Genomic DNA, 5,327 nt, shown 5'->3' with positions numbered 1-5,327 from the left:
GTTAATGAACGGTTACTATAATGGATTTTAAACAACCAATCACACCTGTAATGATATATAAAATGTATTTAAGAGTAATTTTAGAAAGTATTTCTAATATTTTTAACACTTAAATTATAAAAAATTTCAAATATTAAAAATATTAAAAGTGTTTTGTAGAATCACTACCAAATGAGCTCATAATTAGTTTGAATAAAGATGGAAAGATGTATTTACTTTATTTACTTTCCTATGATTTACACTACTTTTAAATTCAAAATTGACGTAAAATTAATTGATTAAATAGATAAGTATGTATTTTGAATTGGATGAGAAGTGGATTATGTATATTACAAACGAAATTAATTGTAAAAGAATTTTAAAAGAATAATAAAATCAAGAATTTTAAATAATAAAATTAATTTGAAAAAAGAATTTTAAATTGAGAATATAAAAAGAACAATCTTTTCAAATTTTTTTAAGAAATTTGGAAAGGAATCGAATCAAGAATTTTAAAAGAAAAATTTTTCTAAATATTTTTAACTTCAAAAAGAAAAAAAAAAAAACATTTCCAAATCTTTCTAAGATTTTTAAACTTGTTAAATTTTTTTTTCTTTTGTACAATATGATTTTAAAAAGTCCACTAGATTTTCTCTAATTTATTCTTATTGGGAGAGTTCTTTCAAAAATTCATGTGTATAAACTTTAAATTTTTATTCTTTATGATTAACCCTAAACTATTAGATTGCTTTTTTATTTTTATTTATTTATTTTTATTTTTTTGAAATTTTGAATTTGTATATCTTCAAAGTGTTGAAGAGTCCACGAAAGAATGTAGTAGCGCTACATTGCAAGCATTGGATTAGGTATAAATTTTAAAATAGAGTAGAGAATAGAAACCATCATGTAAATTTAAGTACTTTTTTCATATTTAATGAATTATAACTCTTTTGTTTTTAATCCTGTAAGTTTTACATTCACATATAAAGTAAGATTTTGTGAGTGTTTTCCATGTGAATTATTATCTTCTTGCAATTGAATTTCTCTTTTACCGTACAATTCGTTAAGAAAAATTAAAAAATTAAAATCTGAACTAAAAAGGAATTAATAGATAACCGCCCTTTTATATATATTACTCCGGGATAAGAAACTACAAGAATTTAAATATATAAAAAAGAAAATTATATTTTATTTTTTCTTTAATGGAAAACTGCTTTCATTTATAGGTAGGATTATTCGTTGATTGAACATTAGTTATATAAATGTATATTGCCATTAGAATAGGATTGAAAGTTAGGTTGCATGCAGCCATGGGTGCTATATATATACCCCTCTTCTATTCTATTTTCCAAGGCATTCATATAAGGTGCTGTAAATTGCTTATCCTCTTCAAATTGATAAATTGTAGTTTTTTCATTCATCCTTTCATTCGTTCATGTACAGAGTATATATAGAGGGTAATCACCATTCTAAGAATGGGAAAGAATGATACAAGGAAATAATGATATAAGGAAATAACAACTAATATCCTAATATCTCAACTTTCCTAATATCTCAATATTCCTAATATCTTAATATTCCTAGTATCTTAATATTCCTAATATCTCAATATTCATAATATCTCAACTTTCCTAATATCTAAACATTCCTAATATCTCAACACTAAATGATATAAGGAAAGCATTCCTAATATCTCAACACTCCCCCTCAAGTTGGTGCATAGATGTCACACATGCCCAACTTGTCTAAAAATTTTGAGAACACTTGACTTGAGACAGCTTTGGTAAGGATATCGGCCAATTGATCTTCTGATCGAATCTTAGGCAATTCCACAATCTTATCATCCAACTTTTCCTTAATGAAGAATCTATCCACCTCGACATGCTTTGTACGATCATGTTGTACTGGATTATGAGCAATATCACATGCGACTTTATTGTCACAAAACAATCGGATTGGTTGCCTAGATAGGTAACCTAAATCCTGTAAGAGGAGTCTTAGCCATAATTCCTCACAAAGTCCTAGAGCCATACCTCTAAATTCCGCTTCTGCACTTGAACGAGCGACGACATTCTGTTTCTTACTTTTCCATGTCACAAGATTACCACCTACAAAGGTAAAGTAACCAGATGTAGATCGCCTATCATCCACTGCACCAGCCCAATCAGCATCAGTATATACTTTTATACTCTGATGATCAACATTTTTTGCGAATAAAATTCCCTTCCCAGGAGCATTCTTCAAATACCTCAAAATACGCATGATTGCATTCATATGTTGTTCTCCAGGATTATGCATGTATTGACTCACTACACTCAATGCATAAGCAAGATCTGGTCTTGTATGAGCTAAGTACATTAATCTCCCCACAAGTCTTTGGTATCTTCCCTTATCGGTTGATACTTGATTAGGCTCAACACACAATTTCAGACCTTCTTCTATTGGTGTATTAATAGGTTGACATCCCGACATTCCAGTCTCCTGTAAAAGATCTAAGGCATACTTTCTTTGAAACAGAAAAATTCCTTCACTTGATCGAGAAACTTCAATCCCAAGAAAGTATTTCAGAAGACCTAGATCTTTCATTTCGAATTCTCTAGATAGATAATTTTGTAGAGCTTTTCTTTCTTCAGGATCATTTCCTGTAACTACCATGTCATCCACATATACGATGAGTGCCGTAATCTTACCATGTTGCTTTTTTAGGAACAAAGTGTGATCTGAATTACTTTGACGATAGCCAAAAGCTCTCATTGACTTTGTGAACCTTCCAAACCATGCTCTCGGGGATTGCTTCAACCCATACAATGACTTCTTCAATTTGCACACCTTCTGACATTGCTTTTCTGACACCATGCGTCCTGGTGGAAGATCCATATATACTTCTTCAGATAACTCGCCATGCAAAAAGGCATTTTTCACATCAAATTGTTGTAATGGCCAATCTAGGTTTGCAGCTAAAGACAGTAATACTCGAATTGTGTTGATCTTAGCTACAGGTGCAAATGTCTCTGTGTAGTCAATTCCATAAGTTTGAGTGTACCCTTTTGCTACCAGTCTTGCTTTAAATCATTCAATACTACCATCTGCCTTGTACTTCACAGTATAGATCCAACGACACCCAATTGGCTTCTTTCCTGGTGGACATTCTACGAGTTCCCATGTTTCATTCTTCTGCAATGATTTCATCTCTTCATTCATGGCTGCTTTCCACCTTGGATCAGCTAAGGCTTCCTGCACACTGTTAGAAATAGCTACAGTAGATAATTGATTTACAAATGACTTATTTGATTCAGACAAATGATGGGTAGACACATAGTTGCTCATGGGATATTTGACTTTAGTAGACAATTCAGGTTCATATGTGGGTTTAGGAATACCTCTATTATGACGATGTGGTAACCGTTTCATGAATGGATCAGGCTTCAAATTAAGAACACCCTCAACAGACGACGATTGGTTTGGTATTTCAATGAAGACATCTTCGGACCCAAATTGTTGACCACTCATATCCAACTCACCCACTTCCTGGTTCACTAGTTCAGATTGTCCAGATTCATCTTCCTCAGAAATATGATAATCATAATCGAGAGTCTGAATTTCCTTATGGTACTCCCCCTGAAGTTCAGACTCGGATGAAAAATACATTGAATCTTCATGAAACACCACATCCATTGTAATATACATATGTCGAGTTGGAGGATGGTAACATCGATATCCCTTTTTGTGCAATGCATATCCAACAAACACACATTGCAATGCATGGGAAGTTAACTTGGTGCGTTGGTGCTTGTGTAGATGCACAAATGCCACGCAACCAAAAACACGAGGAGGTAGATTTGGGACGGTTGGGGCAACTACGGCATTAGTAAGAGCTTGGAGAGGTGTTTGAAAGTTAATTGAGCTAGAAGGTACCCGATTGATCAAGTATGCGGCAGATGTGATTGCTTCTCCCCAATAAGATATTGGTGTTTTTGCTGCTATCAAGGAAGCACGAACAACCTCTAACAAGTGTCGATTTTTTCGTTCAGCGACTCCATTTTGCTGGGGTGTATTGGAACAAGTAGTCTGATGAATGATGCCATGTCCTTCCAAATACTTTTGAAGATCAGAACTTTGATATTCTCCACCATTATCACTACGCAAAACCCGAACCTTTGCATTGTATTGAGTTTCAATCATTTTATGAAAATTTTTAAACAACAAGTTCACTTCATCTTTGGTCTTCATCAAGCATAACCATGTCATTCTGGTACAATCATCAATAAAAGTAACAAACCAACGTGAGCCGCTCAAAGTTGGGACTTTGGATGGGCCCCAAACATCAGAATGTATAACCATAAAAGGAAACGGACTTTTATTCAAAATTAACGGAAATGAAGCACGATGACTTTTAGCCAATTCACAAATATCACAACGGAAACCAGAAATATCACTCTTTGCAAACAAACTAGGAAACAATTTTTTTAAATAACCAAAGGAAGCATGTCCCAGACGTCGATGCCACAACCAAATTTCAGACTTTTTCTTCTCCCCCTCAGATCCATCTCCCATCAAGGCTTGTTGCAACTTATTTGAATCCTTTGACTGCAAGTCCAAGTAATAGAGTTTTCCCCGTTTAATACCACAACCAATCGTCTGTCTTGTTTGGATGTCCTTAATCACACAAAATTCAGGCCAAAAAATGACAATACAAGATAAGGCTGTAGTGATTTGAGAAACTGACAAAAGATTGTAATCTAAAGATGGAACAACTAAAACAGAATCCAAATTCAAAGTATCAGTAAGAGTTAAGGATCCTTCCCCAATAACTGGGGTTGTGTTACCATTGGCTGTGGAAACAATTTTTTGTGAGGAAGGTCTTAGGGGTGAAACCTGTCTAGAATCAAAAGTCATATGATTTGTAGCACCAGAATCAATTATCCATGTACTATTAATAACAGGTGTAAAAGTATTTAAAAACTTACCACCATGATCAGTAGCGGCTACCAATGCAGAGGCTTTCTCAGCAACATTAGCCTCTGTTTTTATTTTTGCAACAATTGCAGTCGAGGTTTTCTTGGAATCCTTCTTCCGTTGATCACGATTATTATAATTAATAACAAAGTGTTGATAGCCTAAACATGATCTAAAGGTCCATGGTTCAAACCCTCGGTTCCTTATTGTTTTCCTGGTCATACCAAGAGTCGTTGCTTTGAAATTGTGGGATATCCAGACTGGTGGGACCAGTCTTATTGCAGTGAGTGCATTTGAAGGTTGACTTATCAATATTAGGGCTTGTCTTAGGATGGTTGATCGCTGTCGGACTACCATAGCGACAAAATATCCAGGATTTCAGTTCCATGGCT

Source organism: Vitis riparia, chromosome 11 (assembly GCF_004353265.1).
Source record: "Vitis riparia cultivar Riparia Gloire de Montpellier isolate 1030 chromosome 11, EGFV_Vit.rip_1.0, whole genome shotgun sequence".
NCBI classification, from domain to species: domain Eukaryota; kingdom Viridiplantae; phylum Streptophyta; class Magnoliopsida; order Vitales; family Vitaceae; genus Vitis; species Vitis riparia.
This window is presented reverse-complemented; position numbering follows the sequence as displayed.